At 40.4% G+C, this 27782-nt stretch overlaps 1 long non-coding RNA gene across 1 annotated transcript; it reads left to right on the top strand.

Moving 5' to 3' along the window:
• The first annotated feature begins 90 nt into the window (after positions 1-90).
• LOC134517357 (uncharacterized) lies at positions 91-27782 on the top strand. The gene is made up of 7 exons (XR_010071604.1): positions 91-163; positions 1435-1527; positions 12480-12630; positions 14565-14886; positions 24659-24787; positions 25886-26090; positions 27647-27782. It is a non-coding gene; the product is annotated as an uncharacterized LOC134517357 (long non-coding RNA).

Here is a 27782-nt window from a genome sequence, read left to right as displayed (position 1 = left end):
TAACCCTGTACAGATAATGTATGGGTTTCTTGAAGAACAATTTCCTATGTTCCTTACAGCCTTCTGTGTCCCTAGGATGGCCTGGCCTGGGTTTCTCTTTGTTCACTAGTGCTGAAGTGTGATCATACGTTCTTTAGGCTTGATTTGAAGATCATTGAAGTCGGTAAGATCCTGGATCCGGACCACATTAAAAACAGTCATTGAAGCATCCATCAATAGGTGGTTCAAATGCTACTGTTTATGATAGTGATACCGCATTGTTACTTGTTGCTTATATCACCATATATTTCTTTTCAGAAGAGCAGTAAGAAGTACTTCTCAGTGAATTTACATATCCTTGAAAACTCCTGTAATGTTGTGTTCTGTTCTTTCCCTTTTTCCCCACCTACCTTTGGTCTAAAAGATGGAAATATATTCATCCAGTATATCTACGCACAGCTCCAGATATTTTAAGAGTATCTTGTCTAACAAAAGTTTATGAGAGAGAAAACTCCTTTTGTTTGCATTGTTTAAGGCCAGAAGACAGTATGTAGCCTGACCTTCTGTAAATGTCAAACCTTAAGAGCTCCTGAATTTTTCTTTGCTTCTATTAGAAAGCATGATGCAGTCATTCCTGGTACTGTTACAATTGTTATGACTTCTGATGGGTTGTCCCAATAGCTCATTAATTTAGTTGTATCCAGGCTAATTTGCAATCCTCAGCCTCCATGTAATTTTTCTATTGGATGACAAAATTATGTTGTTAATATTTTGTTCTCAAAATTCACATAGCGTTCTATGCAGATGCCGTTGTAGAGGTAGTGGAAGTTTGTGAATAAAACGGATACACGTAATTCATGTGCACTTCACAATTATATTGTTTTGACAAATATAATTTGTGATCGCATAGGCCAGAACATAAAGCTAGCAGGTAGTTAAATGTAATTAATCCTTCAAATAACTTTTGACAAGCAGATTTTAAAAATTGCCCTCTGATTCTGTGGTATGTCTTTTCATTTATTCGTTGATGTAAACATCACAGCGCTTGTAGCGTAAGTGATACCCACTGATCCTACAGTGTGCACAGTAGCAGAGGTGGCGGATTCCTGGCTCTCAATTGTATGCTGAGCGGTTTGGAACTTCTTTCCGAGGGCAGTCATGAAATACTTAGTAATATTCAGCCAGTCAGACTGCACCACTGATTTAGCCATCCATAAGCTGTAATTAAGCAACACAAGCTGACAGGCAGTGCATTTCTGTAAGCTTATTGCACATCTCAGATGGCTTTGAGATAATTAGGCTTTCAGACTGCTCTCTGCTTTTACGCTGGGCCCATAGATTCAGAATCGATTTGACTTTCAGCAGTTCCTTACCTCTGCCAGGTGCAATTATATTTCCATTCTTTGCAAATAAAAGAAAATCCCAAAGTATTTAATGTTTCTTTTTTGGTTTCAGATTCAAACTGGTTTATGTGGCAACAAAAGAAATAGTCTTGAAAGCCACCGCATGAATCTGTGTCGTTCAAGGAAAAGAAGTTAAATACGGCAGGTATTATGCATTTCCCAGACCTTCAATACAAAGATGTGTTTCCAAGGAGGAATACTGCTGACATACAATCCAACTCATGCAGTTATTATTTTTTTATATATAGATGGAGATATATATATAGAGAGAGAGAGAGAGAGAGAGCGCCCTTCATTGAGAGCATTGTATAATGCTTTATAGCAAGCATGAATTACAAGCTTTGGATAGTAGCTTGACTACTGCATTATAGGAGCCCTGAAATTGAGAGCTGGAATTTAGGGAGGGCATAAAAAAGGGGAAGAGGCCAGCAGTGTCACAGCTCAGGTATGGGCAAATCCTTTCCTGGTAGGGTCAAGCTGGGGTCTGTGCTGGCAATATTCCACTGGTGGTGGAAGATCTGGGAAAGCAACAAGAATCTGGAGCCGTGGAGATCCTCTTCTTTTTTGGTGCCTCAGTCATGAGTGAGGTAAGTGTAGGGAACGGTTGGGTCCAGGACCAGGAGTGGATGAAAGTGCTGTGACCCCAAGGAAGGTTTCAAAGCACTTTGAAGCTGGGGCTTTCTGGACCTAAGCATGGTACAGCAGAAATGATGGGAAAGTCAATGGTGATGGAGAGCTGTCTTTGCAAACACTAGAAAATTAGAGTGGAATACGGGTAGGTTTTGGAAAAAAGCTAACCAAACAACAACAACAAAAACCCTAGAACTTTTAAAAGACTTCAAAGTCTCGTCCAGGTTACTTCTGAGTTATGGAAAACGCATTCAGTTTTGAGAATATTTCTTTAAGTTTACCTCTTCACCAGATAAAGAACATATTACTGTCCATACTGATTTTAAGACTAATCTGGTCAGAGACTGAAAACCATCATAGAACATTTTGTCTTCCCAAAATCTTCTTATAAGGGAACAAGACTTATTTTCACTTCTTGAATTACCATGGCTTGTATGAGAGACAAAATACGAACCTGGTTTAAGTAGGCTTGTGGTCTCTTTTTTTGAAGTTAACCAATTTCTAGTGTCAGAAGACAAAAATCTCCAAAAATGTGGATGCACAATAACAAGTTCCAGATGAACTTGTTACTTTTATAGGGTACTGGGTATGGTGTTATTACTGTCACAGAGCTGTGGCTTTTTCAATATCAAGAGGAGTAAATGTCTTATATTTTGGTCTGCCTTTTTTCTTATATAATTATTTTGCTTTAAAGACTAAGAATTAATGTAGCTAATAGGAAAAACAGTGAACTTGTAATGCTTTGCCTTTCTAGTTACATGAATTTTCATAGAGCACAAACTTTGAAGGCGATTAGAGTAATTTCTTGAGAAAATTTGAAGAGCTAACAAGCATAAGAGAGCCTTTAGATGATTATTTGGAGTCACGTTTATCAGAAGGAAAGAAGTTTCCCGTTTAATATTTTGACAGGGATACTAAGCAGACCAAAGGTCCGAACACAGAATCAACAAATACAGGCCTCATTGATGCCTGCAACATAAATGCTAGAAGGGACAATCTGTTTTAGTTATGCTTTTGAGCACACTTTAAATGTAATTTTAGTGCACAATAAAAATGAATGCTCTGTTTTCCAAATGCATCTGCTGAGCTTGAGTTTCCACACCAGATGGCTTTATATTGTGTTAAAACTCAACATTCGGTATGACGGTGTTCACTGGATCTGCTGAAAGGGACCTTGCATTTTTTTCTGTGTGAGCACAAAATATGACATTTATTAATTTTGACATGCAAAAATGTTGGTCTTTCTAGCTTGTTTTCATATTCTGTTTTACCTGGTTTTAAGGATTAGTTGTTTTTTTATGGTCGGAAGTGTGTGGTGCTTCTACTTCAAAGATTGATTTAGGTACAAGCCATTAACAAAATTGCCTATAAATCTTGTACAATATGTACGAAGTATATATCACTAAAGACAGTGCGCAAGTCACATCTAGGCCTCCAGTTATGAATTTTGGATTTTTCAATTTGCATCTGGCCAATGTTCATTGATTCCTGAGCTTCCTCCACCCTTTGCTATCTCGTTGCATCCATGCGAGCTCTGACCTGACGGCGTTTCCATGCTGACATTAAAAGCAGTGCTTTCGGATGGGAGGCAGCTGGTGTCTGCTGGCTTGACCTCAGGTTTTTTTCTGCAAAGACTCTGTGGACAGAGCGGTGTCTAAAACGAGACTCTGAGTAAAGCCTGGGCTCCACCTTGGAGGTGAGACCTTGACGAGAAATGAAATGTCAGCATGTCGCTGACATTTGTGTGATTTGTGCCGCTTCCCACACTGAAAACTATGCAGTCCGGCAGAGCCGGAGCTGTGCAAAGGGTGTGCAAAATGCTCCCTTTTTGATTGTTTTTCTTCTATCTGCTATAGCATGGCAAATAGCTGCGTGGCAGCTGTGAATCTCTCATTATATATGCATTTTTGCAGTCCTGTCCTCAGAAGCTCGGCCCTTCTTTAAAAGCAGGGTGAGGTTTTCAGCATGGTCAGGGCAAGGGATGCTTCTGAGCACACGTGAACGCAGAGCTGGTTGTCTTTGCGTTCCTTTGTGGCTACCAGAGGCTGATAAGAATTCATTTTGCCTGACCTTTGGGCAGTACGTATGCAGTGCAAGGATGAAGTGCTGCTCTGGATTCCCTTTGATTCTTCTGTTGCTCGAACCGTATTTCCCACCTACAGATCATAGAGACTAGCTATTTCTTGGGGATTTTGTTAACGTGCACTTAATTGGCCTGGCTGTTTATTAATGTGAAATTTTATACGGTTTCCATCCTCTTTGTGTCTCAGTTATCAGCAATCATCGGTATGTTAATCCTCGCAGCATTTCTGAAAGGTGGAGGAAATGTAGAATACTTTATATTGGAGTTTGAGAGAGGAAAAAAACCTCGCTTATCACCAAGCGCACAGGGATCTGTTGAGGATGGATTACCCAAATTCTAGGATAGTTTCCTAACTACCGAATCATCTGGTTTCCTCCTAGCAGCAGAATATTATTTAATATATTAATATAGCATAGGTAAACTATGTAAATTTTAATATTATTCAAGTATTTGGTGTGACCCAAAACTTGTTCTCTCATTATTTTTCAAGTGTTTTCCACTGTTAAGTTGATGTTTACTCACAATTAAAACACCGAGGTAATATTTGAGCTACTGAAATTATTCTCTTAGATTAAAAATAGGTATGTTTTAGAAAGAGAAGTAACATCCCAGACACTGGGGAACAGCTATATGCGGTGACTCATGAAATGTAGTTCTGTTTCTCTGCACACCAGATTTCATTAAAAATTTGGACTCAAATGCTTCATTTCCTCAATGTCCTTTTGAAAGCCCTTACGACAGTGCTTCCTTCTGACTTCTGACTGGGATAGAGTGCACCCTCAGCAAGTTTGCTGATGACACCAAGCTGGGTGGGGTGGCTGACACACCGGAAGGCTGTGCCGCCATACAGAGAGACCTGGACAGGTTGGAGATCTGGGCAGAGAGAAACCTTATGAAGTTCAACAAGGGCAAGTGTAGGGTGCTGCACCTGGGGAGGAACAACCCCATGCACCAGTACAGGTTGGGTGCTGACCTGCTGGAGAGCAGCTCTGTGGAAAGAGACCTGGGAGTCCTGGTGGACAACAGGATGACCATGAGTCAGCAATGTGCCCTTGTGGCCAAGAAGGCCAATGGCATCCTGGGGTGCATCAAGAAGAGCGTGGCCAGCAGGTCAAGGGAGGTCATCCTCCCCCTCTACTCTGCCTTGGTGAGGCCGCACCTGGAGTACTGTGTCCAGTTCTGGGCTCCCCGGTTCAAGAGGGACGGGGAACTGCTGGAAAGGGTGCAGCGGAGGGCTACAAAGATGATGAGGGGACTGGAACACCTCTCTTATGAAGAAAGACTGAGGGATTTGGGTCTCTTCAGTCTGGAAAAAAGACGTCTGAGGGGTGACCTTATCAACGCTTATAAATACTTAAAGGGTGGGTGTCAGGACGATGGGGCAAGGCTCTTTTCAGTGGTGCCCGGGGACAGGACAAGAGGCAATGGGCACAAAATGGAACATAGGAAGTTCCACCTAAACATGAGGAGGAACTTCTTTACCCTGAGGGTGGCAGAGCACTGGAACAGGCTGCCCAGAGAGGTGGTGGAGTCTCCAACTCTGGAGACATTCAAAACCCACCTGGACGTGTTCCTGTGTAACCTGCTCTAGGTGACCCTGCTCTGGCAGGGGGGTTGGACTAGATGATCTCCAGAGGTCCCTTCCAACCCTATGATTCTATGATTCTATGACTTTCCTTGTTGAAGTTGGTCAGTGAATTAGCGGGTGTCTCGCAGACTGTCGCTGTGAGGGTCTCGTACCTCCCTGACATGAGGCACAAGCGAACCAGAGACAATGGCAATGGCGACTGGCAGTTTGCTGGCTGGTTTTTGGTCATGTTTCACTAAAGGCAGTGTCATTTGATAGCTTCTAACGCCTTTTAGCCAGGAACCTCTGTGTTAGTTTTGGCAGCAACTTATCAAGCAACCGTAGCTAGGATGTGTCAATGTTAGTTAGTAACTTAAAATTCACACAGAGACATGGACGATACTCTGACCGCTAACACTGCCCGCCATGCCTTAATGGGAGGGTTCATAGGCTTAGTCATGGTGATGCACAAAGAGGTGGACATCTCTAGTGGTTCCGTTTTCTTTTCTTTGTTTTGATGTGTTAAGAAACACTGAAAGATGCAGGAAGCAGTTTTCTTTGTAAGCAGTTCTCACCTTCCTACAGGCCACTTGTTAAATCACAGATGGAATAGTAAAAATGCCAATGGCAGGTGCTAGAGAAATTCTTGTTCATTGAGCGAAAAATGTGGAGCTTCCCTATAATAAGAATTTAGTCACTATGTTGTAATTTTGTGTTTGGAACGATTCAAAAGTTTGTTGGATGCTTTTTCTCTCCTTTCCGTGGCATGCCTGAATTTTTTCCAAAAAAAACCATTGTCTACACAGCATTGTCATAGAACAGGTAAAGTGGAATGGTGCTGGATAACAAGCACAAGCCTTTTTAGACTTCAAAAAGAAAGAAACTGCAGTTTGTTAAATGACAGCAGTGACTACGTTCAATTTTAGGCTGGACTTGTTGGTTTTTAAGAAAACTACTGAGTGAAAGTACGTTTTTGTAACAGTTATGGCAAAAAGAAAGACAAGGTAACAGGAAAAAATGGTATAAGTGGGTTGCGGCTTTATTCCCTAATAGATCAGAAAACCATCCAGCAGTAACTCAGCTCTAATGCATACCCTGGCAGAGAGCTACAGAGAGCTTTTGTCTTCTCTTAACGCTTTTGATAGAAGCTCAGTGAGGACAAGAGGGACAGGCAGGAGGGAGGTCCTCTCTGTATTGGGTTTTAGGAACCGCAGGCTCTTTCATTCACCTTCTTCAAAGGCTGCTTTCTGTTAAGCTCCTCCCAGCGTACCTTGCCAGAGAAAGTGCGTGTAAATGTTCATATGCTCAGGAAGGTGGGGGTCTTTCTGAGACTCAAATTCACCAGGAGAAATGGTTAAAATAGTAAAATTTTGGAATTCAAAGTTTATTAATTTATTTTTTTAATGGTATTTTCAGTTTTGAAAATGGAAACTTGCAGCACTCTAACTCCTGTTTGCCTTGCTGTCCCATTTCAGATGAATCATTTCATCGGCTCATTGGCATTTTAGAGATCCATCTACTGATGTCACTCCAGCTTTTCCTCTGTGATGAAGTTAAATGTGATAGTTCAGTATTTTCAACAGCTACATTTTATTTGGTTATTTTAGGTCAGTCCCTCTGGAGAAAGGTGACAGGGAATTCTCCTTTTTGTTTGCAGCACCTGGCCACTGTGCTGGGTTTGATCTCAGATGTGGAAAGCTAAGGGCAAGGCTTTTGTGATTCGACGGAGTAAGAAAACCTGGGGAATGAAACCACCGCTCCCCTCCCTCACTCCAGTGAGTGGTGGGAAGAGACAGAGCGATGCTGAGGGAGGCCCTGTGTCCGCTGGTGGTACAGCACCGTCATGTGAGAGTGATGCCAGAGACGGCTCCAAGCTCCTCGTCGGTGTAATCAAAATTGAATTTTGGTGCCATGTGACTGAGGGCGTATGGCCAGGCCATTTCGGCCGCAGGAAGGAGGGGAAGTAGGGGCAGGATGGATCTGCGATGCAGCTCGCCAGGAAGACCTTCCTGCTGGCTGCGGTTGCCTGGGTAGATGGGAGGTGTGGCAGCCGCGATGGAGGGTGTAGAGACAAACTGCTTCTTCAGCAGTAACGATTGCCTGAAGCTATAATTGTTTTCAGTGACAGCATCCCTGGTCTTCTGGGGCACCAGAGTGGGCAAAGTCACCAACGGAGCCGTTATAATTGTGCAGCTCACTGGAAACTGCAGTCTAGGGCTGTGCTTGGCCCCGCGTGGCCGAGTTGTCGCTCCGGGATCTCGGAAAGACTCCTGGCTGGCAATGCAAACTTTCCCTGAGGTGTAAGTGGGAACCAGTCGAGTCTTTTATACTGATTCCAGTAGACAGGGAGCCCTTAACGAGCTTCTTGTGGAGGCATTCCAGTCTGCAACTGACTCCTGGTAGATACCCTTTGAAGATCTTGTGCTGATTCAGGACCAGTTTAATTAATTCAATCAATTTTTTTCTTGTATGACACAGAAAGCAATTTTACTCTATATTTTTAAGATTAGACTTAGTGGTTTTGACTTCTTGGTATGTTCTGATGCTGTTATTGAATTATTATCTGGTTTACCATATTTTGTCCAGTATTTATGAAAGATTGTGTATCATTGCATACATCATAGTAACAATAGGTAGTGCAGTTTATGAAGATGTCCATGCATGGTTGTGAAACATAAAAAGTCATCTTATTATTGATGGGTTACTATTAATATTGATGTCATAACACAGTGTTGCATCAATTGTAATAAATTGCTCAGATAAGGAAAGTAAACAGAAAATGTTCCCAGGGAAGTAATTCAAACCCTATATACAGAACAGCAGTGGCAAAGTCAATGCAAGGAGACTTTACAATGGCATTTTACTGAATAACTAAAGTTTTATTGGCTTATGTTCCACATGATGGAGCATTAAGCAGTCCCCCACACCCTAATTCCTTTCTCAGTGGCAGCAGGAATGACCTGCAATTCCCATCAAATTATGCTTCCTTGGTACTGTATCTTTCAGTCTTTATGTTGCTTTTTGACATTACCACTTCTTTTCCTTCCTCAAACCCATCTCTAGAGTTAAGGGTTTTCTTTAGAAAAGTTTAGAAGACTTCCTTTAATGCATTTTGAGACAAAACTTCTTGGAAGTTTTGCCTCTATTTCACTCTTCTTTGGAAATGCATATTTTCTATATAACACTTCATATTGATAATAAAAGGAGTCCTACCTATCTGTAGACATTTTTACCGCAGACCAGACACTGGAAAGTCTCGACTCATTTCCCCAAACCACAATTGAACTGAAAGATGACAATATGCTGGGTCGTTTGACTGCACCAACACTTTGAAAAGAAAACTGCGTATGTGAGGGCTCAGAACTTGTCTTTTAAGGGAGTGTTTTTCAAGTTCTTTATGGTTCTTATACAACCCATACCACAGTAGTATAATGCAATATCCAGACTGGTACTTAAGTACACACAGGTCAATGCAGACAGAATTTTATGGATTTAAGTTCAGGTTGCTCTCAAGCACGCTCAGGAAATTGCATCAGAAGCAGAGATAAAATGCTGGTATCTCGACCAAGGACTCCACTTCTCATGGCCCAAAATGGGCTGTGGTTTTCCTGCTACTGGCTTAATTTAAAGGGAAATATTTGATTATGCAACCAGTTGTATATGCTCCAACATCCTGCCCTGGCAATCCATATGAAAATCTGAAATATTGGGACTTAGGCCTGGGAATCACTCCTGCCTAGGGGAGGTAAGGGCATAATCTGCGGAGATCCTTGGAGTTGGAAACTGGCTCACTATTGCATTTTTTTTCCAGACAGGTGCATTGAGAGGGCTTTTCTCACAAGGCAGTACTGATGATAGCAGTTCTCACACTGATCCTAGAAATGAGGAGGTCCAGTCCTATCCGGAGTCATCCAGACTCATGGCCAGTTATAACTACACTGAGGACCTGCATTTAATTGGAACTACTTCTTATATGTACGCTAAAGCAGTCATCTTAACATTTTTCAGGGTGAAACTTGATAGGATTTGTCAAAATTCCTTATTCCTTACAAATTCCTTATTATGGCATTGGAAAGAAGTTTGCAAAAATAAGGAAAACATATCTTTGCTTCTACCTGGCACTGGTTCTTTTCTGAACTATGAGAATTCTTAAAGCATGTCTCAACCCTGGCACTGTAAGAATAAGTCACGCAGCCGCATTTGTCCTCCCAGATCTCCCAAGAAATGAGCCGCAAGGCAATGATTATGAATGTCCATACTCAGATGTCAACTTGAGGCCGTGTAGAATAACAGCCTTCTGATCTACCTCTTTGTGGAACTTTGCTTCTTGTTTGGGCTTCTGTATTTTTATCCGTACTTTCATGTTCCAGTTCCTTCCTCCGGTAAGTTCGGTAATACATTGGTTTATGTTCATTTTTGCATCCCTAACTGCTGTGGAAATGACATCTGTCACTAGAACACAGACACTGAGGAAGCCAGATGTGCTTATGGGGCTCAGATGCTCAACCAAAGGAGTCATAAATTATAATCCTCTTCAGTTTGTCAGTGTTCCCAATTTATTAGTCCGTATATTGCTCATGGGATGGTTGTGGCTAACTGTACTGCAGTGTTTAATCAAATCTGTGGTGTGTGTGCTATCCTTTTGCTAGGTCAAAACTTTTTTCCCTAGGACTCTTAAATCTTTTTATTCTTACGTGGTTCTCTTTCTCCCTTCTTACCCTGAAGTTCTGCACTTACTGTTCTCCTTTCTGTATGTTTCCTCTCGCTCTCCGAAGGCTTCCTTGTTCTTTTTGCCTTCCGTGACCATTTCTAAACTTTACATCTGACCTTTGAGGATACTGCTAGTGACTCTTGTAGGAATTTTCTGTTTAACACCCAGTAACTCTATACTGTGGTTGCTGGAAGCACTTCTGGTCTATCCCCCTTGCTTTGGACTGTTGTAATATCTCCCCTGGCAAAAATATCAACAGGGCACCCTTTCAAAGCTTCACTTCTACGGTGAAAACTGGATACATGAAATATGAAAAAACTTGAGATTTCCTTGCATGAATTGTTCCTTCCTAATTAGAGATGTTATTACTTATTATTACCCTTATTACTTTGTTTAAAAGGAGTAAAGAATATAATTTTTTTCCCACAGATTTTATTTATGAATGAAATCTAGTTAAATTCCCATTTTCTTTCTTTTGCTGAGAAGAATGTTTCTAGCACGTATAAAGTAGTTTAGAGGTTAGACAAAATGGAAGTTATTGAGTAAACTTTATTGCCTCAGGATAGAAATGATAATATTTCCTCCTGAGTCATCTTATTTTTGAGTAGCCGTTCTGTTCACTTAGATTGTGATATTTTCAAGGACACTTTCAAGAAGCAGCATGTGCTCTTGAAGACAGAATTAACTTCAGATGTTTCTTGTATCATGACATGCAACTGCAAATGGCCAAACTTCTCTTACAGTTGGTCCCCTGCAAGCACCCTGGCCTTAACACGTCCTAGTACCTGAGTGCTTGCCAATGAGGTTTTCCATGCACAGTATGTACAGAGAAATATTTGTAAACTGCACAGGCACTGTGAAAGCTAGATGAAGTTCCAGTGGAAGATGCTACTTTTAATCATTTACTGGATGAATTCCACATTTTGAAGTGTTTGAAGCAGGGAATACCACAGCAGGTCTTTAATCTTTCCTGTGTTGGTTGATCTCTGTAATGTCTAGTGCCATGATAAAAGATAGTATAGGACAAGAGAAAATATAGCCCTAAAAAGATTTTCCTCTTTCTCTTCCTTGTTTGTAGTTTGTATTAATTTTCTTTTGGGACATTGTATTATTTGTTAATGATATTTTGCCTTGTAATCTTTCTGTTTTAATTTAAAGGAGTGATTTAGAAAACAAGGGCAAGATAGTCTGGTGAATATTTGCATATATATGTGATACATATTGAAAAGTTCTGAGCTCCTTAGGCAAGACAGGCAATATTTTCAGCTGACCTCTAACAAAAAACGTTGCAGGTGCATGTATTTGAATTTGAAAAGACCAACATTTGCACATGCATATCACATAGCTGTGTTTGCGCAGTGTAGTTGGATGAGCAATTTGAGTACTCTACGTGCAGCAATAGTCATTTTTGTGTGGAAATGATCTGGTGGTGGCTGTTTCACCCCTCTTTTCTTCAGTGTGAGTTTTGTGAAGCTGTGCCTGAACATGGTTACTTTCCGTGTCAAAGATAAAAGAGCTACAGTCACAGATTTTCATAGCTAAGCATTTATAGAGACAGATGGACATTGACTCTGAAATCTCCAAATAGTAGTGTGTTTTGGTTTATTCAAATCCGTAGAACATAACGTAGCTCTGCAACTTTAGACTTTTCATTCAACATAAAAATGCAAAATTTATATTTTTATTGTTCTTTTGCATTATTGCTATTGAAAAACATAGACCTAAGATTACAAATATTTAGAACAAATCTTCTAAGGGTTCAACATTTAATGTGAAGTGCAAAATCTAATAACACCAAAAGGTGATAAGCTAGGCTTTGCCTAATGCTGCCTGCCTACTCCTGTTTTCCGTCTCTGCCTGTTGATAGAAATCACCCGGTTCTGTCGTCAAAATCTAGAAGGGATAATTTGGACCCAGAGGCTGACTCCTTTTGGTCTTCTTAGAAGTTTAGCTTGGATTTTTTTATGGTTGTATCCCTAAGAGGATATAGATACATAAATTCCAACTGTCTCCTTGGGTGCTTAAACTGAAGATAATGACACCGCTCTCCCTGACCTGCCACAAATTATCTGACTTGTTCATGCCTGAAATTCTTATGTGTTTCAGATTTCACCCATGGAGTCCCCTAAGTGCTGAAAAATTGGTTTCTGGGCATGCCAAGCTCCTTGGTCTTGGTACTGTAGAAAAAATAGAAAATAAGATCATGCAGTTGCACCAGGGTTCACCGTCTGGATATCCACAAACATGCCTTGATCAGGTAGGATTTCCCAGAAGAGACTACAACAGATTTAAGAGGGGGGGAAAGAAAAAAAAAAAAAAAAAAAAAGTAGGGTTGCAGTGGCTTCCTTAGGAAGAGTTTGGCAGCCAGAATAGTCAGCCAGCAGCACGCAGGAGGCAGAAGCTCATTGCTCACCTTCTTGCAGGCATTCAAATCCCCCTTTTCATCAGGAGATTGAGCAGTGTCACAGGTGGGCAAGATCAACTCTCTCCAGAAAGTGGGAGGCCACTCTTGGAGGGAGAGATGTTAGGTGAGAGAGAGTCCGAGTGAGATATTAATCTTGTCTGGGTTTTGTGCCAAAGAGAAATACAGCAAAAACAAGCCCAAATTACTAGCCTAATATTAGAGCAATGAGTGGGGATGATTAGGTTCTGGAGCTTTCGCTAGTGACTGTGCCAGTCATTAGGCGAAGTCATTAAATAGTCATGGGAGCTTTTGTCTCCTCCTCTTGGGTAGACTTTATCCAGCAGGAAAGAAACTTTTTTTCTGCCTTTGGAAATGAGAGCGATCAGGCAAATGATCCACAAAAGAAGCAATTACTAGCTAGCTGAATATCGTGGTTCAGGTGTAGAAGGGAGAAACTGGCTATATTTCTGTCTGAACTGTGGTGGCTGGAGCAGGCAGTCAATATGAAAATCTAAGGCTTGCTAGTTGTTTGTGTCGTTATGAGAGGTGATCGGGAGTTTGTGTGTGCAAATGCTTCTGAAAAACTTGAATTAACATGAGTCATGGTATACCCTGCGCCGAGCCTGGTTTTTACAACCCTTGTGAACCAAACCAGGCAGATTTATGTGATGCAAATAGAAATGTCCCAAGTTCAGTTTTTTGAATACGTATTTATTCAGCCTGACAGGAAAAGTGAATTCTAGCTGCAGTGAATTAGACCTATAGATATGTGGAAAACTGAGTCCTGAGGTGTAGGACCTATGTGATGTTAAAGAAATAAATTTCAGTGCCCATATGTGAAGAAAGGAATTGTCAAAGAAAGACTCTCTTGATTGGTTCTCTTCTGATATGCGTCGTTTCTGGATAAGAGGAATATGGTTTGTTACCTTCACTATGTCAACAGAGATGTGCGCCAACTATAGACTGGGATAATTAAAAGTGCTAATTTATATAAATATTGTTGTGTGTATTTGGTATCCCGTACCGTCATAGAATTTTTAAACATTTAATTGTGATTAATTTTAGCCTTAATCATTTTTGCAAGCTGCAGAACTACTGGGACACTACAAGCAGTGTGATGATTTACAAACAAAGAACGTCGGAGGTATTATCTCTTGCTTTTAGTCTGAATACAGGTTTTTCTTTCTGTCTTTACATCTTACGATACACGTTCGCTTCCATCAGGTCCCCAGATAGCACATCTGGGGATTGGTTTCTGCATTGCGCAGTCACTAACTCTCAGTGTGGCCATCCCTACGAGGTATTAAAGCAGAAGTGGTGGTTCTTTAAGGATTTTCTGTGTAATGAAGACGACAGCGTGTATGATTAGAAATGTAACTTTTTTCCCTCGCACACACTCACCTGCACTGGGAGGTAAATATCACAAGGAATTTCGAGATTCTGACAGAACTGGAATGTCATGCAGAGCATTTTGATATCTCACTTAACCGAATAGTCTGGAATCGCTGCGCAGGGCTAAGCCAACTTAGTCAAAAGCAGAATGAGTGACCCCTTTTATGTAGATTGTTGACCTAATAATGAAACGTTCTTCTTGCATTAATGATTGTGATCATGACTGTATGTGTCTGAAAATAAGAATTCATTAAATATTTGTGTATTGAGGTCACAGGCAATGGACATTTGTTTATTGCTGGCTGATAAACTACAACCCAATGTATCTACTATTGGTATCTTTTCTCCTGTGCGGTAGTATTAACCTTTGTCCTTGCTTTTACTCATCTTTTTAGCCACTCAATAACATTGTCTGGAGAAACCAATACTGTTATAGAGGAAGCATTCATTCTAATTGGAAGTGGAGAGGACAGAGGCAAGGGAGACGTGCTGAAAGAGTATTTTGCCTGGCTTACTTACTGCAAGTCGAAGCTGAATGACGTCTTCTAGAGTGGCTTCACTCATACCTGCCCTGATGGTTCTTCCCTGTTGCACTCCATCTGCTTGAAAGTCTGTGTTTCTGGCTCCACGTAGGTCTCCTCTGCATCTCATTTCCATCATTTTATGAAGGAGAGAAATTTTGTGAAATACCTATTGCTGGAAGTGTTTTAAGAGCAGGTAAGATGCATTTCTGTCAGGAACGATGTAAGTGCAGTGGAAGGTGCAGGAATGATGGGTTTAGATAACCTTCTGATTTCATGATTTGGTCATTCGACCTGATTTGATGAATACTGACTGCCGTATCACTTAGATACTCTTCAGTCATTTCCTAAGCAAAGGCTCTGAAGAGAGCACTTGTTATCAGGGACTTTTTTTTTTTCCTCCAAACGAGGAAAAGAAGACAAGAGAAAGCGGAGGCCATTAGTTTCATCTGTATCTTAGGTCTTAGTGAGTTGTGTATTGGTCTTCTTATTTCTATAATTTTAACTCAATTTGCAACCATGCATAATTACGATTTAATGAAGTGCAAAATATAAACTGTTAATGGAAAAAAATATTCCAAGTCCTTGTGAGTATATACACCCCTAATGTAACTTGTGTAAATTGTCTAAAGGTTGGACTCGATGATCTTAAAGGTCCCTTCCAACCTCAACAATTCCATGATTCTATGATTCTAAATTGTTAGTAATATGAATGAAAAAATCAGGAAGTGTTTCATTTGCAGGGTTACCCGTTTATGCATGCAGCATATTTTTTTATCAGTACTTTTCTTTATACAAGAAGATGATGTTGATCAGAGTTCTTGTGGTGTTTTTTGATACGCTTAACTATTCCTCACAGAAAGGCGATATCTGATCTGGAGCATCAGACTTGCTCCACAGAAACTTGTTCTGTTCCTGTACTTGCCTACTTCAGTGAAAGCTCCATAATAGGTGTTGGATTTCCTCGCTATGAACCACTTCCAAGAGTAGTACGCATTTACCTTTCAGAGAAGGTAATCAATTAAGCAAACAAGGCACCCGTACTGGGAAAATTGAGTATCTTGTTAGTTCAGTAGGCAGAGTTTATGAGAAATTCATCCCAAACGCCAATTCGTAGGTGGAATTACATGGGAAGACAGACCGTGTCATTCCTTGTACCTCATACCGACTTGCACATTCCATAACGTCTTGTTCATCACAGAATTTTTTCCTTCATGCCAGAAGACAAAACTACATCACTTAAATATTTTCATTATTTTTATAGGAAGGAAATGTTTTACCTTTTCCTGCAGACCAGATTTCTCTTTCATCTTTATTCATACAACACCACATATAGTAAAGCTAGTCACTATATTTAAAAATGAAACAACACTTAAAAATACTCAGCCTTTGAGTGAAATGCACATGTGTGTTACATAGCTTGATAAATGACATTGAAATACATACGCATAAAATTTAACTTCTGGGTATCCTCTTGATCCTCTCTGGTCTTCGTTCCCTCACTCTTGAGGTCGCGTCACCTTTCTGATCCTTTTCTCATAATTTCTGTATCTTTGCTATCTTGTATTCCTTCCCTACGAGCCGGAAACAAAAGATTTGCACAGATTGTTTCCTGTGCTGAGGAACTGCATGAGGTGCCTGCATGCCCTGTATCTTCTTACAAAGGATCAAGTGGCCAGTTAAGTGATGGGGTTTTTTTATGGGGATGAATATAGGACTCATACACACCACCACTGAAATAACTAGGAGTTGAACACAAACATTGAGCAGCATTCTCTGTGCAGGTTTGCAGGATCAAGTCAAATAGGACAAAGTTGTTTTAGCAGGGCTGTTTGTATTGCCTTTAAAATACAGTTAAAAAAAAGGATTAGAGCGGTGTCCGTAGTCCATGCTCATTTTCTCCACAAATACGAATTTCATTCATACAGGACTTGGATGGCAGGAAAAGGGAAATATTTTCGTGATAGGGAACTTGAAGGGAAACTTTTTTTGATAATAACTTTGAGGCCAGAGTAGATGCAATAAAAGAGACAAGGATGAAAGAACAAGAGCAAATACTTTACCTTGAAACAAAATACCTAAACGTCTGATTGAAGTGACCATGAATTGCCACCATTAGTATATTGCTGACACAATACTGATCCCAAAATTCCTTTAAAAATCTTTCGGCATTTGACTGATTGTGGTGCTAATAATAGGATGATGCTGCAATTTTATTGTCAGGGTTGTTCTTGGACTTGACATTGTCTTTATCAATCTGTTAATGAAAATAATGCTTATGCAACGTGTTACTGTGAATTCCTGGTTCAGAGCCAGAGATGGTGGCAGTGCTATTCTGTAGTGTAGCATGTTACAGAATACTTGTGTTTAGTTCCTTTTGTGAGTAAGCACTGGAGAGAGAAAGCTTTGGGTAGTAGAGTATTTTTTAAAAAAACTGTTCTGAAGCAAACAGTGAATGCCCCCAAATTGTCTTTCACGTTTGAAAAACATCAGCATAAAAAAAAATAAAAAAAAAAAAGCTAGGAAGTTACAATGTTTGATATAGTTCTAGTGACTTTTTCAAAGTGGAGGTCCCTTTCTAGTATCTTTAAAATATAGACATGCATTGGTCTTTGCAACTATTCCTATGCTTGCAAAATCTAGGGAGGAAAGCAAATAGGTTTCTGTTAAATTCCTAATCTCTGATAGTGCTGGGCGTGTTATGTTTCTCAAAATAAGTCAAAGCTCAATGTGACGTGCCCGCGTGAGCATTATTTCCTGGGGCTACTTAATTTTTTTGGAATCCTAAGTTTAGGTGCATTATAGCAATATTTTGTTCCCTAGTTCTGTAGGAACTGGAAGGATTGGAAGAGGCGTGTGCTTATGGTGCTGTACTATTTGTCCCTGCCAGATGATTCCCAAGACTTCTTCGGGGAGAGAGTGGCTATGTTTCAAGTGCTTTGCAGGCAGATTGTAAACTGGCAATCTAGGTCATTGTAAATACAAAATAAAGCAGCTGCCAATAAAACTGAAATATAATTCAGTATTCCCAGTACACGCAAGCAGAGAAACAAATCCAGGATGCTTGGACTGACAGCTGACATTCCCTTCTCATTTATGGTGCTGCGTTATTCCGCTCCCTGAGCAACCTCAGGTGTTGCAAGGACAAAGAAATAATACGGACATAGTATAAGAAAGTTTCAGGTTCTGTGACAATTATGTTGTAAAGGACCTAACTTTGCAACTAAGCACCTGGCTTTGAGTTGATCTGTTTGCAGGCTAAGATATTGCCAAAGGGTGACTAAGGGCGGTGAAATTAGAAATTGGATTTGTTTTGAAAGAGGCACAAGGTTTGCAGTGTCATTTGGCAGCAGAAAGTACTAATGCTGTTCTGAGCTCCATTAACATCTGCAGGATGTAACAGATCAGGTATTTAGCTTTTTAAAAATGAATCTCATGACCACATGCGAGAAGCTGCATTCATTTCTAGTCATCGCCAGGCAAAAATATGAATGCAGAGGGAGTTCAGCAAAGATAGTTAAAGGTTTAGAAATACTAACTTATGTGGACTAAAAACGTTTTTAGGCATAGCTTTGTTAAATGAAGTGTTGAAGCATGCCAAACACAAATATTTATGTATACTTGTGCTAGCTTGTAGGTTTCCAAGCTGATGTGCATTTTTTTTTTTTTTTAAACCTTCCTGGTGTGTTTCTAACATTTCATTTTGTTGGAAGGGTCTCTTGCAGGTAGATCATTATTTATTCGAAGGTGGGGAAAATTTAGAAGGAAGGATAGCTTATCCCCAAAATGAACCTATGTGGGAAACCTGGCAGGGATACCCAAAGTTGCCCATTGCCTCTCTTGCTCCGTCGACACACAACACACAAGAAAACACACACACGTGCACACAAATGTAGCCGAGGACAAAGAACAGGGTTTGCAGAATGAGAAAAGGTTAAATAAATTCAAGCCAGGTCACCATGACTTGGGAAGTAATTCTAGACTTGAAGCAATTCATTGGAAATTCCCTGTTTCTTACAAATTTTATGGTGACAACAATCTATTCGTTTAAGCAGTTTGAGAAAATCTGCTCAGTTTTGCTGTGTTCCTTTAGATGTTTTGCAGTTCTTCACTCTAAAAGCAACTCTTTCTGCTCTTAACCTTTGACTGGAACTTGGCCCTAGTTTGCTGTTTCCGCAGACATTGCCTTTAGTTTGTCAGTCCCACAAATTGTAGCACTAAGTGGGACTCTAAGCATTTGCCAGTGTCATCAAACACTGCTTAATTGACCCTCTTTGCTCCGGGATTGTTGCCTAAGTCAGCATGATACCTGTGAGGAGTGATGGCATTTTTGGTGGCACAAGCTTGCTACCTGTCTATAATGAAATATCAATTGCTATGCTGCGGTATGTTTTGGCTGGCAGTGTGAATGCCAGGAAAAGCAGTGTGAATAATGTCTTTCGCTGTGTTCTTGATGTTAGTGGTCAGGACTGTGCTTTCTACAGCCCTAATGAACCGATTCTCAGACATTTCTCACGATAAGCATCTCATGGCAACACCAAATCTGAGACTTCAGTTTATTATGGTGGTATTCTGCTGTCACAGGAGGTGACGTAATTTCCCCACTGGGGTAGTGTCAACTTCATAATCTGATTTATAACAGATGCATATTTTTATTTATGGTTATAGCTTATGGATTTTCTGGGTTTTATAAGATGCGAACTTCAGCATTCACTGTGTCTGATGTTTTCATTCACCTGATTCTTGGCCTGATTCTCATTAAAAATACTGCATATGAGGGGTAACTCTTTACAGTTTTAGGAATAAGAATTGGTCTCACTGAAAAGCCAAATCTATATCTTATTTTCACTATAATACTGAACTGGAGAGAATTACAGACCTGCCAGATTTCTGATGACAAAAATAAATCTGGTGACATACCATGAGCTTCATTGGAGTCAGTTCTAGTTGCATTAATCTGAGAGAAGACCCAGAAATTCTGTTTGCTTTAAAAAAAAAAAATCGTATACTTTGAGCATAGTTCATTGTCTCTTAGACAGTTTTAGTCATTTTATTTGCCAAGTTTCTCCCACAGCTGGATTAAGACAAAGTTTAGCGGTTTTTTTCCTACTCTCCCTCAGATTAGTCATGAGCCTGTGGGAGATGCACGTGGCTTTGGAGCACAGCCGGAATCTGTTCAAACCCAGGCACAGCTCCTGTTAGTGCTTCTTGGATTAAACCTGTATTCAGGCACAATGGCACATGCGTTTGTAAAACAGTGAAAAGGTGAACAGTCACAGGCATATACATTTTTACACCATGTAAATCCTAGAGTTTTGAAAAGGACATCATGTAACCAATTTTGCCCCCCAAAAATTGGGAGCATTTCTATCTAAAATAGTCTGTCATTACTTGTGGAAAAATAGCAATTACAAGGAAGCTCTGGGGTGAGTGAGAAAAAAATAACCCCAAACTTCCTTCTGTAGAAAAATATTTTTTTTATGGTGCTTTAGTGAGGTAAACACCCATACTCCTTTCGCCTTTCTTTCTCCAGTGACATCGCTTGATGTTCCAAAGGCGTACTGAAAAGTAAAGAATCATTAGCAAATGAGTCTTCATGAAGATCTAGCTGAAAGGATGTGTTGTTATGCCTTTTACCACTCTCCTTCATTCAGAAGTGGATCCAGACTTGACTGGGGTGACTGGAAGGATTTTTGTTGGCAGCAGTTTGCTTTCAAATGAGACAATTTATAAGATACAAAGGTTGAAATCCAATATTGTGAGTGAAATTTATTCAGAATGGAAATTTTATCACTGAGTTCAGAGCGACCAGAACATTGCTGTAAAGATTCCTATATATTTCTGTTAACATTGGTGTTAGTTCTGCATATGGTTTATTGAAATCAACAGACTCTATTGTTGCAAATGAAGCTCAGGAGATGCAGCTTATCTTACGTCCATACTTATCTGTGTGTCACACAAGGCCTTTTTGTAAGTTTACTATGGTGATCTATCTATGTTTAAAAAAAAAAAAACAACCCAAAAAACAGCGAGAGGAAAAAAAAAAAAAAAAAGAAAAAAAGCAATTCATAAAACAGTGAGCAGAACACTAGTCTAGGGAATGAGATGTCTGGTTTCTATTCCGAACTCTGGCAGTGTGACCTTGCACAGGCACTTCTTTGTGCTTCAGCCTCCACAACTATAAAATGTGAGTAATGAGGTTATAAACGCATCATTTTTATTGAGTAATGATGTTGCATGGTTCTGTTTTGTCCTTTATTTCTGTTTGCTGTGTAGTTTAATATTTGCTGGTAAAAAGCACGCAAGTAGCTAATTACGTTTCAGGATTCTCAATCCTCAGTTCATTGCAATTTATGTATTTATTTGTATCTGTACAAAGGTGGTATTAATCATTTGGAAACTGCTACAGCCAAGCTAACTAAATGGAGGAAGCCAAATGTGTAGAGCTTTTGCAGGCTGCAGGTGCAAGGCTGCACAAGGGAATCAGGTTTGAAGCGTTAGAAAGTTTTCTACATCTCACTTATCCTCTAAAAGCCAACACGCTTCCCACAGCCCTCCTGCCTTATACAAGCCGATGCAGTACAATTAATCTCCATTCTCTTTAAGCAGTTTGCAAATCATTAAAAACATTTATTAGAGTTTAGTCTTACTATATTCAAATTATTCCTATTCACTTATTGCTGTTTCATCTAGTTTCTTAATCTTCTCTTTCTACCCAATATACATAAATAATAGTCACTACTAGGAGGTTTCCAGTGCACAAACTCTACGGGTCTTTTTTTTTTTTCTTTGAAGTTACACCTTCGAAGTTGAAAACAAGTTACAATGAAAAGCCACAATGTCTCTGAAATTATATTTGCCAATTTAGAATAAAGCTGCTGATGACAGTGATGACAGTGAAATGGCTTTAATGATATTTGGTAACTTCCAGTATATTTCTCTGAAAATCGTGTTTCATCTTCTGTGTTTCTTCTATTCATTATTAGATACCTGTGTAGTTTAATAGAAATAGATCTTACTACCTTACTCTTAACAGGGAGCATTCTAAGTTTTTTTTTTTTCCTTTGGTACGTGTCCTGTGGAGAAAAACTCCTCTTTCTTTATAGGTAACAAATACATGGATTGTATTTATTATCCAAAAGAACTCATGGCTTCTAAATTGTTGGTGCAGCCTTTTTGAAGTGATGCTAGACGTTTAATTGTCCCCGGGCTAGTGGCCAGATACAGAGTTTGAGCCATGGCACGGTCCCATTCACTTTGCAAGTCTGTGGTGGGCTTAGACATTGCCCTTTTGAAAGCTGCAAAACCTGCAAGAGAGCTCAGCGGATCTCTCAGTGGAGGAGCTCTGCTAAGCTTGTCTCAGCATATTTTAACAAGGATATTTCTAATTCTGTAAAATCTTAGCTTTAAACTTTTCCGGCTCTCTTTCTCACCTATTTTAGTCATTATTTAACTGAAAGTCTTTGATTTTAGTCATTTAATCACAGTTTGCCTCAGGCAAGCCATGTGTCTTCCCATGAACGGCCATTTGTTTCTGCATTTCTAAAGAGCATCGTAATAAGGAAGCCAGAGATTTTTAAAGATATTAAAAGATGTCTGTGTAAGGTCCCATACAGTATGCAATTCCTTCATTTATAGAAATGGAATTGTTCAGGTTTTGACACTTTTCCATTGATGTGTACAACACAGGCAGGTGGCCTGCTGAGTGTTAGGAGCTGACAATGCCATCAATAGCGATGGTCTCAGACACAAAAGAGGGTAAGCTTTCTGGGTAAAATACAACTTTTGTTAGGTCAATTGACTCATGTCCATGTGTCTGAGATCCACTGCATTTTTTTTTGGCTTTTTCAGTTACTCTAAGTTATTGCCCCTGCGGTGCCCTTTTTTATGTGTGTTGTGCATTCATCTCGAGGACATTAGTTTATCCACACATTTTTATATTGAGGTTTGCTTTTATGATGGTTTTAACAGATTTTCAGAGTAGGGATTTAAAAAGAATGGAGAGATCAAAACAGGTAAAACTGATAAGCAGTGATCACAGGTACCACAGAATCACAGAATGGTAGGGTTGGAAGGGCCCTCTGGAGATCATCTAGTCCAACCCCCTGCCACAGCACGGTCACCCAGAGCAGGTGGCACAGGAACGCGTCCAGGCGGGTTTGGAATGTCTTCAGAGTTGGAGACTCCACCACCTCTCTGGGCAGCCTGTGCCAGGGCTCTGCCACCCTCAAAGGAAAGAAGTTCCTCCTCATGTTTAGGTGGAACTTCCTATGCTCAAGTTTGTGCCCGTTGCCCCTTGTCCTGTTGCCAGGCAGCACTGGAAAGAGCCTGGCCCCATCCTCCTGACACCCACCCTTTCAGTATTTATAAGTGTTGATAAGATCCCCCCTCAGTCGTCTTTTTTCTAGACTGAAGAGACCCAAATCCCTCAGCCTTTCTTTTTAAGAGAGGTGTTCCAGTCCCCTCATCATCTTACTAGCCCTTCACTGTGCCCTCTCCAGCAGTTCCCTGTCCTTCTTGAACCGGGAGCCCACAACTCCAAAGCAACCACTATTATTTATATTAAAATAGTGCATCAAAAATCCAACAGAGACCGAAGATTTGTTGTTAAAGAGAGCATCTGTCGTTTGTTTTGGTGGCCAGCCCAGCCCAAACCACCACAACTAAGAACTTCACAGATAGCTATAGATTATTTCTGCTTCAAAGGTATTACATGCACCAGATGCTACAAATGTAAACTTCACTTTCTCAAAGTTGCACAGTTCAGATTGGTGGCAAAACGAGGAGATGCCATAAAGTCTGCTGGCTATCGGCCGGGCAGGCAGTACACTAAAACAGTAATTCACAAGAAGGAAAATAATTACTTCTAGGAAAAGAGTTTGTTGCATGTAAAAAAAGTCTACTGCGATGCAGTTTAATATTATAATTTCGACTGCCTGTTTCTGGTTCTCTGCTTTTGTAACAACAAGGGGCGCTCAGTTTTTAGTCATTGTGGCTTTAGTTAAACTAAATTTTAACAGATTGCCTTAAAATACCTCAGGTATTTTAAGCAGAAACTGTAAAATGATCAGGCAGGTATGTATTTTACAGAGAAAAGCAGGAGCAAAAATCTTCTGCATACAGTTTTACTTAGAAAATACCATGAATTAGTGTGGTGCATGAAAGGAAAGATCATAGTCAAAAGTAGACTTTCTAGTCCTGGATTGTTAAAGCAAATGCCACCATCATCCGGGACCTGTCAGGATTTCCTTAATAAACGCAGGTGTAGTATATCGGTTTTTATCAAAAAGCCCAGGGCCCTGTGGGGCAGGGGGCGGGTGCCCTGTGTGGGAGGAGGCCGTGACCCGCCCCAGGCCGGCTCTGGCCGGCTCCAGCCGGCTCTGTCACGGCCGCACACCGCCCGCCTCCCGCCACGCCTTCAGCCAATCAGAGGGGCCGATGTGGCGCCTCAGCCCGGGTCTCCTCAGGAAGGAGGGCGGGATGGGGGTCAGCAGATGGAGGCGTCTGTGGAGCAATGCTCCGACCCAGTTCGTCCTGCCAAGGAGATGCCCTGTGGAGGCACTGGGAGAAGGAGGTGATCAAGTGCGGCTGGGTGGATGGCGGGAGGTGTTTGTGAGCAAGGGGGAAAGGACCCTGGGAAGGCAGTGGTCACTAATGCCATGTCTGGGCGGCTGGGCACAGTTACTGATGCCACTCGGCTATCACCTGGTAAGATGGCGGGACATCCTATTGATCAAGGTGTACCCATGTGTGTGTACCATAATGGGGTGAGCATGTGGAATACAGGTGTGAGATTACCAGTGTGGCCAAGGCTGAAGCAAGAGGCCAGTAGTGTGGTCTTCCTTGAAAAAAATGTCAAGAAGGGCTGAAAATCTTCCATGCTCCTGCACCAGGAATTACAGATGTTTCTAAACAAAAAAGAGGAGGATATAATGAAGGGAACTAATAACTCTGTTTTGAATTTCTAGCCATGTTGAAAAACCATTTCCAGTTGCTTCCAACATGTTCTGGATTCAACTCATGATCTTAATGATGAAGGACGCCACATCCCATTAACAGTCTTCTGAGCCATACAGTTCTCCTGAGAGCCTGTTTCAGTAAGTTGCTTGAAGTTTCTGTGTGATGCATACAAAATATATTTTACAATTAAAGTATTTTTTCCATTCATCATTTAAATCAAATTACAGGGCACTTGAACATTGAATAATTTATATTCCCCAAAAAGATGTTAGGATATTAAATACCAGGAATAATGTTAGGTTTATTAAATTGTTGCTGAGAACTCTTTTCTATCTTTGGTACTGCCTCAAACTCTCCATTCCTATCAAATAATTGTTTCCATCTTTAACTTGATTGTAGGGTTATTTCAGAGGGGTTTGTTTTTGTTTTTTAATGTTTACTGGGCAAATCTTTTCAGTTCAGGCATTCCCCAGATGGCTCATCCAGTCACTGAATTCTGTAAAAGAAGGTTCTTTTCAAAACCATGTGCCCGTGTATTCTCTGTATTTGGAGACAAATGCACAGCTCTTTTCCCAGATCCATATTTCTCTCCTGGCAATGCATATTGCCTCAGTGCCTGGTTTGGTGATGTATTATCATATTTATATAAATGGATGCACGTCTTCTGTTAAAGAGTTTTCAAAAAGATACAGAGGCATGTGGAGGGACGCTTAATTGTATGTGAGTTATTTGTTGGCAAGCTTCAAGTTGGGATGTGGACTATGCGAGAGTAACAGCAAAAATGTTACAGTTGGGTTTGCCCCTGAATTTCGGCAGGATGATTTAAGGACGCCCAGACTGTTTCAAGGCTGAGGCAGTATGCTTGGGAATGGGAATTTGCCCTTGAGAGAGTTGCATTCATAGACAGAATTCCATAGACAGTTTTCTTTCTCCAGAAAGAAAATGGGGAAAGAAATTTGCATTATGATCAGGCAAGTTAATGCTCTGTTTGAGGGAAGAGTTAAAACTGTAATGCAGGGGTCATATATAAACCTTACTTGCCGAAGAACCACTGAGATGAAGAAAAGGAAGCACTTGGAGGATGATAACAAGGATATTATGATGGGTAACACGACATTTAAGTGCCAATGGAATGGGCAATTCTGTAAGCCCTCAGGAAGACAAGTGTTGCTGAAACATGACAATTTATTGAATGCATTTCCTAACACACTTGTTACCATATTTTTTCCCTGCAGTACCACAGTGAATTCTGTCCTGTCTTTTGGCACAATAATAAAGGGAAGAGAATGTCATCCAGCATCAGGGTGCCAGACCCTGGAGTCTGTCTGTTCCCAAATGAGGAGGGTGAAGAAGTAGCTTGCTGGTCTCTGCAGAATATGGAGAACTTCTCCACAGAAGATGGAAGGTCCGGGTTGACAAATATTGTCAAAGGGACTTATGGTAAGGTTTAGCTTGTCTTATTTAAGAAGATTGGAAGTGGTAGTGGGAAGTATATGTGTGAAGGGGAAACATAATTTTCCTCTTGTGGAAGGTAAATGGGGGAGGATAGTTTTTACATGGAGAGAGGTGGAAGAGGGGTAATAAGCAAGGTAAAGAAATAACATGGCTTGATTTGTAGTGGTGACTTCTAAGTGGATTATTTGATCCCTGATTTCAAATAGTGAAAATACATAACAAACCAAATTGAAAAATAGTTTAATTTTGACATCCCCATCCTGCCCAACACTGCCTGTTTTGTTTTATAGCAAAATTATATTGGTGGATACTGGGTATGATCCTGAAGGCTGGCATCTCTTCCACTTGCTTGAACAGTGTTGGGAACTGCTACAGTGCTACATTGGTAATGAAAGCTGGTCTCAGTCCGTATTAAAAAGTGACCACATAAATCAGCTGTGTTTCCCATCTCAGTCAATGACTTATAGTCCTACAACTGCAGAACACGGTATTGAGTTAAATAGTAATTCATCCAATTAAAGTGCAGTTTGTACTTACTGTTATATTGCATGGTTTGTTTGTGTCTACCTACATCAGGTGACATCAATCCAGAGTCCAGTAGGTGACCTATCTAGACACTCTATGTACTGGAGGTAATAAAAATTATGGTGCAAATTAAACCCTCTTTCTGTGAGGATAATTGCTTGAGCTCATAAGTGAACACAGTCTCTGTGTATCCTTCAACACAGTATGGGAAACTGTAGCAGCTGAGAGATGAGGTTTCCTGTATCTTCTACCAAAGCACTTCTAACTGCTGCCATGTGGAAGATTCAATCTAAACCTGGCTTTCCGGGCTGGCAAGAGAAAACTGCACCATTTCAGCTCCAAAGAGTTCTGTCTTTTTCCCAAAAATTATGTATAAATTTGATCACTAAAGACAGAATATGGTATTTTCTATGTAAAAGCAATAAATAAGGGGTATGTGAAGTCTTTCCTGGCTGCAGTGCGAAGGGAACATCTTGTCTAAACTATAACTGAGACTTGAAATCTTTGGAAAGAAATGTGGGATTTATGGATGCTTATCTAAACCTAACAAAATTTTTGCAAGTTTATACAACAACAAGCAGGAACACTGAGTTAACTTAGGTGACAATGTCTGTTTCTAATGGTTTGCCTAAAGATTCTGGTTGTAAATTTTCCAGTGAAATGGAATCTTATCAGAAAATACTCTATTTTTCATCCCGAAATGATACAGAAAATGCCTTCGTTTCAGCAAGCTTCAGCCAGACCATACAGACTAATATAACAGACTTCCATGGGTGTCCATATTCCCTGATGTGGTGTTAGAGGAGTTAATATTAGTATTAATTGCTCCAGGTTATGGCTTTAGCCACTGCTGATTAATACTGCAGTGGTATGGCTTAAACCAAGACTAAAATACTTAGTGCCCAGTATCTGTAAACTGATCTGATTCCATTCATCTCAGTAACTGGATGAAGTTACAGTCTTGCTTTTAGTGCAGGATCTAGTCATTTATGTTTGGTTTTTATTTTAAATGCTAGGTATCTGCCAGCTGGAAAAGGAAGAGCTCAGTGGAAAAAAGGAGGTGAGCACAAAGAGGGACCTTGTGGAGACGATAGCAGAGAAATATTTTCTTGAGCATGAAACAGTGAACCAAGACTGAATCCCAGCACCTTC

The sequence above is a fragment of the Chroicocephalus ridibundus genome, chromosome 6 (assembly GCF_963924245.1).
Source record: "Chroicocephalus ridibundus chromosome 6, bChrRid1.1, whole genome shotgun sequence".
NCBI classification, from domain to species: domain Eukaryota; kingdom Metazoa; phylum Chordata; class Aves; order Charadriiformes; family Laridae; genus Chroicocephalus; species Chroicocephalus ridibundus.
The sequence above is the reverse complement of the archived record's forward strand: the minus strand, read 5'-3'. Positions and strand labels throughout refer to the sequence as shown.